The following is a 14518-nucleotide window of genomic DNA, read 5'->3' as shown; positions in this document are numbered from 1 at the left end:
GCAAACTGTTGTGTTTCTTGTGAGACTGCAAAAGAAGTATCAAAGTAGTTGGCAGTATGTGGGACCAGAATCTCAGCACTGGGTTGGCTTTGTATTGCACTATAGATAAGACAGGCTCTATAGATAATAGCAGTGTCAAGGTAATGTACTAATATTTATTTGAACTCTATACATTATCAGCAACTTTTCACAACTTGTGTAGTTGCATGATGAGATGTACCACTTTACCTATTTGACTATTAAATATGTATTACTTGATCTTTAGTTATGTTTGATTGCTCGAAAGTTTCAATCCAGTGTAGTCTTTCATATTTCAAAAATATTTTAGAAAAATTAAAGCAGTATTATCTTACAGGAATTTAAGTGGTATGTGGAATGCACCGAAATGCAGGAATGTGGTTCTTGTTCTATTTCATGAGAACCAGTTTGCTTTGCACATCAAGTTGGTGGAGTTGAGATTGATTGTGGCTGCTGCTATGAAATATAGTATTTCATAAAACAACTTACACTAAGGCATTGACTATGATTTCTGCCTCCTCTTCTGGTGGACAGGAATTCCTCTAGGAAATAAACATGCCTTTCTGACATTGCCCTTGCATTTTTTGTGATATGTTTATTGTTATTTATATGAGGTACTTGTGTAGTCTTGTGTAATGACATTAGTTTCCATAGCGATAAGCTACCTGGAGAAAGACTGTCATTGGTTTGATTCTAGATGTTGACCAGAGTCAGCATCTAGAATCAGTCTTTTTCTTTTTCTTGGCCTTTCTTTGGCTAGTTTCCAAGTTCGTTGATCCTTGACATGAGCAAGTAGGGTTTATCCTCCAAGAGATACAAAGTTTTTAACTCCACATCCTAATCAATCATAGAACTCACACCATTAAAGCAATAAGAGTGTTTAGATTTAGGGCCACATTAGTTGGCAGCAGTTGTCTGCTATTTCTTCTTTCTTTCCAGAAAAGCTTTGTTTTGTTGATAACTTGACACTTGATAGTGAACTTAGTCTTCCTTTGGGATCTTTCTCCTAGCATCCTTGCATCAAATACCTGTTTTGCTAACCTTTCATTTCCAATTCAGTTTAAGTGGTCATACCACCTGAGATAAAATCCTGACAATTTCTATATGGCTTGAACCCAGCTTGTTCTTCTCCAAGTTTCTCTTTGGCAGTTTTTATTATCCTCTTCCTTAGTATAGTCACGTAAATCACACCTGAATGTTCAGTAGGGATTTCTTCAATTTCACAGTTTTATTTCTCTTTTCTGCACGGTTAGCCTAGTTGCTGTGCGCTTCACAACCATATGACTGGGGAAGGAGTGTCCTAGGTTTGATTTCTGTCGAAGACATGAGGAATTTGAGGATCTTCCTCAGCCATAGCCAAGTTAGCTGGTCTTGGGCGTGGACAGTACGGTTTTTTCATCCTGCAAGCAGGCAAACCGGCCCCGTGAACACACACACGGATCTACAGTCATAAATACTTAATCCCCACACGAGGAGGCTCAACTTGCCCCAATAGGGACGGGGGGAGAAAAAGGGAGGAAACTCCATACAAATAAATAAATAATAAAATTTCTCTTTTTATAGATGGGAACTTAGTCATATAGATAGTCATTTGGAATTTGACATTCTGACTGCTTTCTAAATTATACAGTACAGCCACTCTAAAAATTGTTATAACTACATATTTGAGCATTTCTGGTCAAACACTTTTGCCTTTCCAATAGCCTGATCATATTCCTCTTGAATATTTTCTACCATTGTTCTGTCATGTCTTCTCATTTACCATTCTTTCAAAATAATTACTCCAGACATATAGAATAACTGCAGGTTTCACGCCATCTTTATTATCTCTGATTCCTTTTATTGTATTCTTTCATCTGTTTTGAAGCTCTTTCAATATCCCCTTCAGTACATTTTGTTATCTTCCTGATAGTGATATGCATGCACAGCTTGGAAAGAAGTTAACAAACATCATAGTGTGAGTAACAAACAGCCATGGAACCCACCTTAATAAGATGTCGGATCTGCTTTCAATGTGATGACTGCAGCAATCCTACGTGGCATACTTTCCACAAGTGTACTATAGTGATCAATGAGAATTTTGGACCATTCTTCATATAGGCATGTAATGAGATCCTGGACTTTGTGGGTGGATGTCCTTTGACCTTACCCAATACTCCATTTCATCCCACAGATATTCAATAAAGTTGGGATTAAGGCTCTGTGGAGGACAGTCAAGTGTGGTGATATTCATGACTACAAACCATGTGGTTACAGCTGCATCCTTATGATACAGTGCATTGTCTTGCTGAAAGAGACAATGGTCAGTTCTTTTTTTGCGATTCACTATGAGTAGATTTGCTTGATTGATAATAACCAAGTTTTTAACAGATACCATGCCTTTCTGTGTTATCACAGGATGATTCATCAGAAAATAGAAGTTTCTTTAGTACTTTTTTTTTTTTTTTGATGAAAAAGGCACTGTATCTGTTCCATACATTGGCAATGCATTGAGGAAAATAGGCAAAATATTAAAAGCAATCAGCATCAGAACAGCATTCAAATGAGTCAACATCTTACAAAGCTTTCTACTCTCCCCTAAAGACAAAGTTCCATTTTATAAATATCTGGGTGTATACAAGATTCTCTGCTCTCATAGGAAGATATACATAGGTGAGACTGGGATAAGTTTCAAAATCCACAACATAGAACATATAGGCAATGTTAAACAAATGGAATAAAAAAGTGGGCTCATAGTGCACATCCTGAAAGAACATCACACAGTAAATTGGAAAGCATCCTCCATGCCATACTTAGAAGAGAATTACTTTGACAGGTTGTTCAAGGAGTCCTCTGAGGTCATTCACTCAAAAGGCACACTAAATAGAAATCAAGGAATGTAGAAATCATTAACGTGTAAAATTAAAGACCTGTCCAATGCCAGCAATCACATACAGAGTTTACACAACAATTGAGAGACTGCGCACAACATGCCTAATGATACTCGTGATTAGACTATCATTCCAGTCTTTTCAACTATAGATATTAACTGCTGTTAGAAAATCTTTAATTTTTTGCATTTTTATTTATGTTAAGTAACCTCCCAATGATACTGTTAGTCATATGGCCTGGTTGGCTGAGTGGTTAGCATATCTGCTCTCCGGCCAAAAGGCTGCCACTTCGAATCCCACCTTGGGCATGAATGTTTGTGCTTGTTTGTGGAAATACTAGTGGTGGTCGGTGGTAGATGGCGTTGGTGTAGTTCCGGTCAGTTGGGAGAGACAGAGTTGCAGAGCAGGTGCCCTCCCTCAATGATTCTTTGAACCCTCTGAAGGTGTCAAGTAATAATAATAATATAGACAGTGAAACATGTAGAGGAAATACATCTAGTATAAATAAACAATTGCATACAAATTAAAAACCTGGTTATTATCAATCAATGGTCAGTTCCGTAGAAATGCCACAAAGTAGGAAGTATTGTACTATCCAGAATGTTCAGATACTTCTTGGAATTCAGTGTTTGTGGCACCACAAACAGAGGTCCAAGGCCAAACCGGGAAAAACAGGACCATGCCATCACACTGCCACCTCCAAATATCATGGTTGGGGTTATGTACTCTGGTAAGAGACTTCATTGGACAACTTCTAAACCTATTCATCTGCTCGATAGAGGGTGTAGCATGATTCGTTGCTCCATAACACAGCTTTCCAAACTTCCACATCCCACTGTACATGAAAATGATGCTGTATATAGGTTTGGGTGATATGGGGCTTGTATATTGTGGTCCTACCATGGAAACCCATGTTGCAAGCTTCAGTTATGAATGATTTTGTGCAGATTTATATTCCAGTTGATGCCCTGAACTCTGCATTCAATGTGTTGGCTGACAGATGGTAGTGTTTATATATATTATTCTTCATAGCACCCTATATTCACATTCAGTGAGTGTGGTGGGTCATCCACTGCAAGTAGCACTTGCAGTTGTCTCCCTGCACCTCTATCTCAGTATGGTATCACTGATTGTTGACCTAGGATGGCCCAATTTTTCAACAATTTGCCACACAGATAGGCCTGCAAAATAGCATCCTATCACCACACCTCTTTCAAACTCCATCAGTTCCCCTTCTCACAGCTGTTTCACCACCAGACACAGGTGCGTTGACTTGAGAGCATCATATTCCTCCAATTTATACTGGCTACAAACACAACTCTGCATGGCATGATGCCCCTTGTGCATAGGGGTGCCTGTTGACTTCTTTCCAAGCAGTATATATGAACGTACATACATATTATATGGTTCCCACCAATTGGAAGTTTTGGTGGGTGTATAGTACATTGATGCTGTGTGTTGGTTGACAATTATTATTATTATTATTATTAATTTTTATGTATTTTTAAATTTAATTTTTACATAGTCTGGAAACCATACTCTGGAGACCAAACATGGAACTTTTTCAAACCACTTCAGCCCTGCACTGAGTTGGGTATTAGTATCACACCAGGTGATATAAGTCATCTCATTTAAATAAAGGGGAAAAGTACCCATAGCAATGCCATTAGTCTGTTTGTAGGTTTTTCCTTGCCATGTAAATTATCCTGCATAGCTAATTTGAATAATTCGAAGATATCAAGGGAGAATTTAGACTTTATTAAATGAAGAGTGTCTATTAGTGGTACATTAGTTTTAATGTTTACTAATCATTATTTCTGAATTTTTAAAGATATAATTTTTAACTAGTGATTTTAAATTCAGAGAATGTTTTATTAAAGTAGTGGCATTGCCATTGAGGGGGGGAGGTACCTAAATTCCACAAATCTAATTTGTGGAATTTAGGTACCCCATAAATACAAGGTCATTTAACATGAACGGACTTTATTTTGTTGATGATTATATGGGCCAAGAAGTCACTTTTTTTCAATAATTACAGACTTTTATTCTTTTGAGACAGTGCGGTCTTCATCAATAATTTGGTAAGTAGAACTGTCACCTAGGAGATACTGCATCAGTTTGTTGTAATCCTCTTGATTAATGATAAATATGGCATTATCCTTATCAATCTTAGTAATCACAATATTTTTATTCTTATATATATTTTTTTAAATCAGCTCTTTCCTTCTGTGGTATATTACTTTGATGGTTTTGATTTGTTTAGGATGCTAGCTATGTCTAAATGCACATTATTGGCTATTGAGGGTGGAAGATTGGGAAGATTATAGATACCTTGTGTTATCTCTGTTCATAGTAATTTCTAGTTTAGGAACTTGTGTAGGCGTAACTTCAAAGTTATGACCATAACTGAGAGTGTCCTTAGCTTCTTCTATAAGCATGCCGTGATAAATTTATGACCACACAATGTCGTCAAAGTTGCAGTTGGTGCTGTTGTAGGATTTCAAATTTCTTCAAGTGCCACTTTTAACTTTTGCAAATTATTTGTTTAGCCAAAAATTCAGATATGTGATATAGGATGGTCCGCAGTTCAAGATTTAAAACATTAAATAGTTCTTCATGTATAGGCATTATAGTGTTGTTTAACTTGGTAAGTTCTATGCAGCAATTTGTTCCTATAGGAGCACTAAACTCACCTGTTGGTAAATACGATATGCCTTACCTGAATGTAACTTTTCTTTAAATGTGGGAAAAGCAGGAATAATATTGCTATCATGGCATTGTTTGAGGAAGGCTAACTTGTTAAATTGTCTGGCCAATTTCCTTACTGAACTGTTGTGTGCTTTGTATACAGTATCATCTCTGTGTAGGATATTCAATCTAATGAACAAGCTTAGATGTTAAACATTATTCATAACTTATTCTTAGCAGTACTACAACACCAAACAAACTAAATTATAAAAAGATGCTTATTAACTGGGTTATGTTTCTCTGGATTTCAAACCAGCATACAATGCATTCATAGTACATAAGTGTGAAAATAAGGTAAAAAATAAAATAAAAGTGAAAGACTTTTTAAATTGATATGAACAGTTTTCTTCAATGGAGAAAGTGTAGGAAAAAGACAGAATTTTATTCTTTAATTAATTTATATCATAAAGAATTTCTCTGAATTATTACTGAATTTCTGAATTATTCCTCCTATGTATTCTGCATATATCTGTCTATATAAAACATCAGCCATGCCCTAAATTTGAGTAAAAAAGCCAATGACGTTATAAAAGGGGCACTCCTAAACAAAAATAGGCTAAATAGCCATAAAAATAATAAAGAATTTCTATTTTTCAAGCTCAGACTATAAGGAGAATTGTTATTCTCAAAAGAGGAAAGAAGTCAAATTAGGTGATTATCCTGTTGTTTTTTTGTAGAGGTAGGAAACTGTTATTCTGAGATGAGTGACTTCATTGTTGAACAGTAAAAGATTTAACTGAGGAACATAATTATCAGTATGGCATTTCTTGACTTCCAACCATTACAAGAAAAGAATAATTTTGTTCTATTGTTTCATTATCTGAATTGAAAATGAATTGAAAAATTTCCCCACTCCCATCACACTACTCATCTCTCCTGGTCAGCATTTACCCATTTCTGGTGTAATGCTGCTGAGATCCATTATGCTAATTTATAAATCACAAAGTTCTTTCCATTTTCTACATTCTATGCAGACATGTACTCCTCGGTTTCTCACCCACCATGTTTCTACCTGACGGATGCGTACATGCCACAAGCACCTCATACCACAAAATCCCATAGTATACTGTGTAAAATGTAGTCCTTAAATGGTAGAGGACTCAGTGATAAACTGTTACAAACTGAAGTGCTTCTGCTGCCCTTATTCAAACACTGCATAAAGAATACTAACAAACTATACTAAAATATTACATTTAAGTACAAATTCCCCGAAGTAAAACTACCCACAGACTCTACGTTATATCTAGCTTAAATTCCCCATAAATTTAAAGTAAAATGTAATAAATTATAATCAAAACTGATAATATTTTTTGCTTCTACCTTGTAATACATCTGTTAATAACCTCGCCCTCTGACAGACAGTAGTTGATATGAACAGTTTTTTTCAATGAAGAAAGTGAAGGAAAGAAGTAGAATTTTGTGCTTTAGCTAATTTAATATGATATGAAGAATTTCTAATTTTTTTATGATATAAATAATTAGAAATAAGTTATACTGCTAGTTGAGTATTTTGGCTGATTTATCTCTTTTTTCATATAATTATTCACTTGGCTTTCTAACTTAACAGTTTTGCTTAATTCCATATTTCATTTGGAATGTTCACTAAAAATTATGCTTAAATGCATTGATTTGAAATTTTGTCAGTGTGAGAAATAATCAGAACTCTATTATATAATAGAGTTATAATAGAGTTTAAGTTATAATCAGAACTGTCTTTTATCTGTCATTAAATTTTGGGACTTAAATGCAGAGTAAGATAAGATTTTGTATGTAAGTTGTATATGGAAATTAATCCATGCAAGGAAGATGTTACCAGTATTATTCATGGTAATAATCTCTATAGTTGTCTTTATGGTAAATTCTTTTAATTAATTTTGTATATTATTTTAAAAAAGTAGCATTACCATTTGAAAATAAATCTGTTTCCCATACAGCTCAGTGCCAAAATATAAAAAGGAGAGGTAATACTAGGGTTCCCCAAAACTTAATACTTATCTTCTGGTTATATTTTTCCTTCCTTGTTAGCATTGGAAATCACTCATTCTTGAATACTAAGGATATCAAGTTTTCTGGTGACTTCATTTTTAACATGATTCTGCTATCAATAACGTCTACTCGTTCCCCTAATATTTCGTAGAACTTATTAGGGGAATGGCCACTATTTCATGGCCACTAGTTTTTCGATAAACTTTCGTTTCTTACCCAGTTCTCAAACTCATAAGTTAAAATTGGCTAACTGCTAGTTTAAGTTATACTGCTAGTTAGTGTTTTGGCTGATTTGTATTTTTTTTTCATATAAATTTATTTTACATGGCTTCCCTACTTAACACTTTTGCTTATTTCCATATTTCATTTGATTTAATTTAGTGAACAATTTTAGTAAAAATGTTTTTTTTTGTGAACATTTTTAGTAAAAATGTTCACTAAAAATTGTGTCTAAATAGCTAAAATATTGCAGTATTCTATTATCTTTGCCATTGAAAATAGTGATATGCTTCATATTCTCTGCTTCCTGCTGTTTTCATAGTTTTCATATTTCTGATTTTCTGCCTCCTTTGTTATAGCATTCATTCAATTTATTCATTCCAAATGAAATATGGAAATAAGCAAACCTTTTTTGATTATTTATAAGAAAGAAGAAACAAATCAGCCAAAACACTAACTAGCAGTATAATGGTATAATTTAAACTAGCAGTTAACCAATTTTAACTTGTGGGTTTGTGGATGTGTGAAGTGAGTTTGACAGGCAAACGGACTTACACAAGCAGGTTGATTTGCATCTGAATGGATTTGGTGTTGTCTGGAAAAAGAGTTGTTGCAAGATTATATCATCCTATCAAGGTTATACCTCTTTAACATATGTGATCAGGAGCAGATGTGGATGAATTCTTAGGATATTGCAGAATCTCAATGTAAATACGGATTGAGATTATATGGTATATTAGCTTGAGTTTTGTAATAATTTGCAAGAGAACTCACAATGCCTCTGACTAGACTTTAAGTTTCAGCTCTGGTAGAGTTCCAAGGGAATGGAAAGAGGACAAAATAATTCCCTTGCATAAGAGAGGTTCTAAGATTGCATTAGCAAATTATAGACCAATCAGTATCTTAGGCATGGTGGTAAAAGTACTGGAAAAATTGATCTAAAAGAGAATTCAAGAATGTTTTTTATACACTGAAACCTGTGGTGAATTCATCACTAAAATACACATGTACTAACCACAGTGATAATTTTTAATATGTAAATATTTCATTCCAATTATCTTGGGACATCCTCAGTACAGCAATTCAAATAATACTAGGAATAACATACAGTTAGGGTGCATGATTACAATGGAATCTCAAGATGCATGCAGGTCTGTTATAGAATTAAATTAAAATATAACTGAAAAAAAAAAACATATATAAAGAGATTATTTTACACAGTTTTGTATGACAATTTCCCATACTTTAAGAATAGCAAGAACGTCATTGCAGTTTAAATTTGGTCTGTGTAGTAGAACTTCAGTACTTTCTTTATATAAACGTTCATGTTTATATAATGGATTTTTTCTGGATTTACACATTCAAAGAAAAGAAGATGGTTCCATCGCCATGTCTGAGCTATATAACTGGGAGGAGACCTTCACATAGCCTTTAAAGGAATGCGGAGAACTGATCAGGTCTTCTGACCTAATGTCCAATCCACACCTTCTCGTGGTGTGCCCTGTTAGATATCTACCTGGATACTGAATGAACGAGGATGGGCAATTTGGAATTTAGCCTACCAAATTGTATTCTTATTGGCTTAAACCAAAATAAAAAAAAATGATGGTACAACATGACAGAATTTCATGCTGGCTGAGTCATTGCCCAGTTAAACAAGGTTCCCATTGTTTTCGCCAGGGAACCAGGGTAAACAGTGAAAAGTCAGCTACTGGAACATATCCTAAAACTCACCCCAACTCAACATCACCAGAGTTCAAGATCGGTACTATCAACAAAAGAAGCCTGAATGGCAAAGAAATGGAGCTAGCCGAGGAATTAGATAAGTACCAGATCGACATAATAGGGTGACTGAAACAAAAAAGACCAAAACTGTTGAGATCTTTCTGAGCAATAAATACAAAATGTTATATTCAGGCAATGACAATCAAGGAAAAGAAGCAGTAGCCATAGTATTCAACACTAAATATGAGGGCTAATCTTCTTGAATGGCAGGCAGTCTCAAGTAGAGTGATGTGGGCAAATGTCAGAATGGGGAACTGGACGATGAGACTTATTTGTGCCTATGGTCCCACAGAAGGTTCTACTAAGGCAGAAGTGGAGGAATTTTTTGAGGCTTTAGAGAAAGCAACTGACACAATGAAAAAGGAAAAGTTGGTCCTTATTGGGATCTAAATAGCAGAGTAGGAAATGATTGTCAGACATATAAAAGTATTTTGGGAAAATTTGGAGAAAAGAGCAAAGCTAATAATAATGGCAAATACCTGTTGGATTTCTGCTCAGGACATGGACTGGTTATTACTAACACAATGTTCCAACATAAAAATGTGCACAAATTTACATGGAGAGAAGAGGCAAAGAATAAGAAAAGTCTCATTGACTATGGTATTGTTGATAGTGATGTATTCTCTCTGGTGCAGGACACTACAGTGTACAGAGGATTTGAAATTGGAAGTGATCACCATTTAGTCTTGAGCAGGATAAAATCGAATTTCATATCGAAAAGAAGAACATGGAAGAAAGTTTTAAAGCAAATAAAAGTTCAGCAGCTCTCAGATGTGAACTGTAGACTAAAATACACAAATATAATTGAAAAAAAAAATGAAAGAGTTTGAGAACAGGAACCAAACTTTGGAGATTCATTGTCAAGCTCTGAAGAAAACACTGATTGATTCAGCCAGAGTGGCATGTGGTGAGGTTGTCTGCAAGGATAAAAAGAAATCAGAACTCCATGGTGGATACATGAAGTAAAAGATGCAGTGAAGGAAAAGAAGAAGAAAGCATATCAAAAGTTCCTGGCAAATAAGTCAGCTTGTACTCTCAGAGAATACAGAGACAAATTATTATTATTATTATCACCCCAAGACCTCATGGAGTCAAAGACTCATCTGGGAGGTCCTTTTATCACACACACAGCTCATCATACCATGTTTTAAACACATTTAATCTCTTTGCAGACACCACATTCTCAGGCAAGGCATTCCAATCATTCACAACTCTGCACGAAAAAAACCTGCCTCTCACTCCCCTACTCACACCCTCTTTATACAGTTTCGAGGGATGACCTCTGGTTCTCCCCCTATCTCCCACTATTTTCTGTAGAACCTCTGCAGCATTGATCCTATAACAACCCCTTAATAACTTGTAGGTCTCTATCATATCTCCCCTCTTCCTCCTGTCCACTAGACTCTGCAAGTTGCATCTTCTCAATCTTTCCTCATACTCAACATTCCAGAAGTCAGAAACTAGCTTAGTCAGTCACCTTTGGACCCTTTCCAACATCTCTTCATCCTTCTGAAAGCCAGGTGACCAAATCTGGGCACAATACTCCATGTGTGGCCTAATGAAAGCCTTATACAACGGAACAAGAATCTCCCTACTTCTACACGTCAGTGTCCTCCGCATCATTCCCAGAAGCCTTTGTCTTGTCTTCACAATTTTGGCTATGTGTCCCCTAAATTTTAGATCCTTATATCACCCCCAGATCTCTTATATTAAATATGGAAATAGACAACAGAATCAACAAAGCTGCTGGTATAGTGGGAAGTCAACTGAATAAATTTACATGGAATAAGAGAGAAATTAGCCAAAACACTAAATTAACTATACAAGACAGTATTTAAGCCAATTTTGACTTATGGATCTGAGAGATGGGTCAGAAGTAAAACACTTGAGCAAAGATTAGAGACAGCAGATATTAGAGTCCTGAAAAAGATTAGGTGCATGAACAGCTGGCATCAATGTCATATTAAAAACGAGGATATTAGTTAAGGCCATACACCTGAGATTAGCAGAGCTAATCTCAGGTGTATGGCCACTTAAACAGAATGAATAGATGGAAGAGAATAGATTAGCAAAACAAGTGTTCTCTGTCAGGTTGGCAGGAAAAAGACCCAGAGAAGACCAAGATATAGGTGGACTGATACAGTAAAAAGTGCCTTAGAAAATAGAAATATAAGATCTGATAATGTTGGAGTCTTGACAAGTAACAGACTGATTTGGAAGAAAATTGTAGATAGAAATTTTTCATATGGTAGTATCATATATACCTTCAAGTGGTGTACAGGATGTGTGATACTACCATATGAAAAATTACATCATTACTAACTTCCTGTTTACAATTTTCCTCCAAATCAGTCTGTTACCTGTCAAGACTCCAACATTGAATGATGCCATTCTGGCCAGCTTTCTCCTGGTATACCTTCCACAATGTTTTTTGTAGCACCTGCTTAACTATACTACTCATCCATCTAACTCCTATCTGGTTAATCCTACTGATCTTTGGTATATAATCTCATATTGCTTTCTCCAGATACCCCATGCACTGTTAACTGCAGTTTTTTATGTCATGGTACTGCTTCAAGTTTTCTTCTAAGGTTGTCATAATCATCTACCATGTATGTTCCACACATATATCCCTTCTTGTCTGAAAATTCCATGTTTTGCAACCTCCCACATCACAGCTGCGTGATCGCGATCGGAGGCAATGTGGCACTTAGTTATGGATAGCTCTGTTGATCCTGTGACCATACCCTGAGTCCTTGTATCATATGCTGCTTCCAGTAATTATCTCTCATTAGTTATATAAATTACCTTTTGGGCATTGGTTGCAAATAACTTATGCCCAAAACTCCTTTTCTGCGTATTTTGTAATCCTTCTCATATTTCTCAGTCTTTCTCACATATGAGAAAGTTCAAGTTCTTTGACAATTTTAGAGATCAAGTGACCCATCTGTTGGGCACCTACGATCTGCCCTCTCTTAAATGTATCTAAATCCTGTACCTTTCCCACTACACTTCTCACAGCACGAATACTTGGGGAAACCAACACTGGTAGCTAAGTATAACCACAGTTTCGGCCACTCATGCGTGCAAATGCAGGAGTTGCGATACAGAATTTGTATAGTATCTCCTATCCCTAATTCACTGACTTGACACTTCAGTGTGTCTATTGATTGCAAAGTGGCATATATCTTTTAGAATCTTATATTTTGACTTTATTTTCATATTTAATTATGAGGAATTAATGGAAATAATTCCATTAATTTTTATTCCTTTTTAATTCCATTAAAATGTAAGTCATTATCATCTGTGAAAAATAAGTTTTTTTACCTCTTTTGTTGTATACAAGATTAAAAAAACAGTTTTGCTGAGAAATAAAAAAAATAACATGAAATTTTAGGTAAATTTAGCTAGTGCAAAACAAATATCATATGAAATTTCAACAGTGCTAACATATTTTTAAATCTCATAAATTGACTTTCTGGAATTCTTGAAGGACATTTATCTTAGGTAGTAAGGTGGAGGGAACACAGGGATGGAACTTTTGCATAGTATCAAAGGATGGCAGTGTTCATTGAATTGTTTCTAACCCTAGTTGAAAAGTGCACAATCATGTGAACTTTACCATGGGAGGTAAGCATGTGGAATTTTCAAGAAGAAAAGGGTTAATGTAGAATAATAAGGCAGGTGATTTCAGTTTGCTTAGTATTCCAAGGAGCTATACATTGTTGAGAAAACATGAAGAGAAAGAGAGTAATTCTTTGGAGTTAAGAGCTGTTTAATAACAGCTATGACAGATTTATATATTTAGGATGAGAAGGACAAATGAGAATAATATAATGAGAAGGACAAATAGGTTTGGAGTGAAAATGGATGACACTTAATGTACCAGCTCCCCAACCAACAGGCTGTGGGTTTGAATCTCATTATTGGCATTGATGTTTGTCTTCAGATGGGAGATGACTTTCATCACCCAGAGATTACTGTGTGAGATCACTACCCTGCTTGATGATGATGATGAACAGCCTATTTTTCTACCCACTTTCTTTACATGTGCTAAACCCTTTTAGCACATGTAAAGAAAATTAGAATTTGTTTAAAACTACTATATATTTCACTCATTGTAACATGAACATCATTCAGGGAACTTGTTTAAGTTAAGGGATATTACATCCCATATAGTTTCTTAGCCGAATAAGAAACTCAAAGAGTTTCATGCCGAATATAGTAGAAACTATATATAAAGTTCGGCGATTCCAAGCGTAAGCAAATACCTGGATACTGCAGCACTGATCCCAAAGGGTAGTGCAAGCAGGGGCAACTCGTGGTAGAAGTGGAGCAAGCTCCGATTCACTATTCAGTGAAGCCCTTGGCTCTTCACATATCTAATCATTCAGGGAAGTTTATTTTTCACTTGGTTAGAGTATAATAAATTTAGTTTAATCCTTTATCCAAGTGTGAGCAAACAAAGTTTGCGCCTGAAAGTATCTTCAGGATTATAAAGGATATATAAAGGATTAAACTAAATTTATTATACTCTAACCAAGTGAAAAATAAACTTTCAACATCTTTCTCTAAATCCAGAGTAATTTATTAAAAAAAAGGGTGGCACACCATTTGGCAACTCCTATAGGTAGAGATGACCTGCTAATGCTTCTGCCTGGTATCTCCACTTGGGCCTGGCTCCCACTGAAGAGACCTCAATAAAGGTCGAAACTAGTCTGGGTTGTGGCCCTTCCCTTAATGCATAACATTAGACATATCCGCAAGGAAATGTGTTTTTCATTATGGGAGATACTGAGATAGGAGTGTTGGTAGCTTGCTTCACCTTTGCAAGGAGTCTCCTGGTGTTGTACCACCTTACCTCAGTCCTGAAGATACTTTCAGGCGCAAAC

The 14518-nt window shown here is 35.6% G+C and overlaps 1 protein-coding gene across 6 annotated transcripts in view; it reads left to right on the top strand.

Moving 5' to 3' along the window:
* The window catches only part of LOC150094190 (uncharacterized), a 106455-nt gene that overhangs the window by 56609 nt on the left and 35328 nt on the right, over nt 1–14518 (top strand). The window lies entirely within an intron of this gene.

This window comes from Typopeltis vanoorti, chromosome 22, assembly GCF_054136105.1.
Source record: "Typopeltis vanoorti isolate ZY-2024b chromosome 22, IOZ_Tvanoo_1.0, whole genome shotgun sequence".
NCBI lineage: Eukaryota > Metazoa > Arthropoda > Arachnida > Uropygi > Thelyphonidae > Typopeltis > Typopeltis vanoorti.
This window is presented reverse-complemented; position numbering and strand designations above follow the sequence as displayed.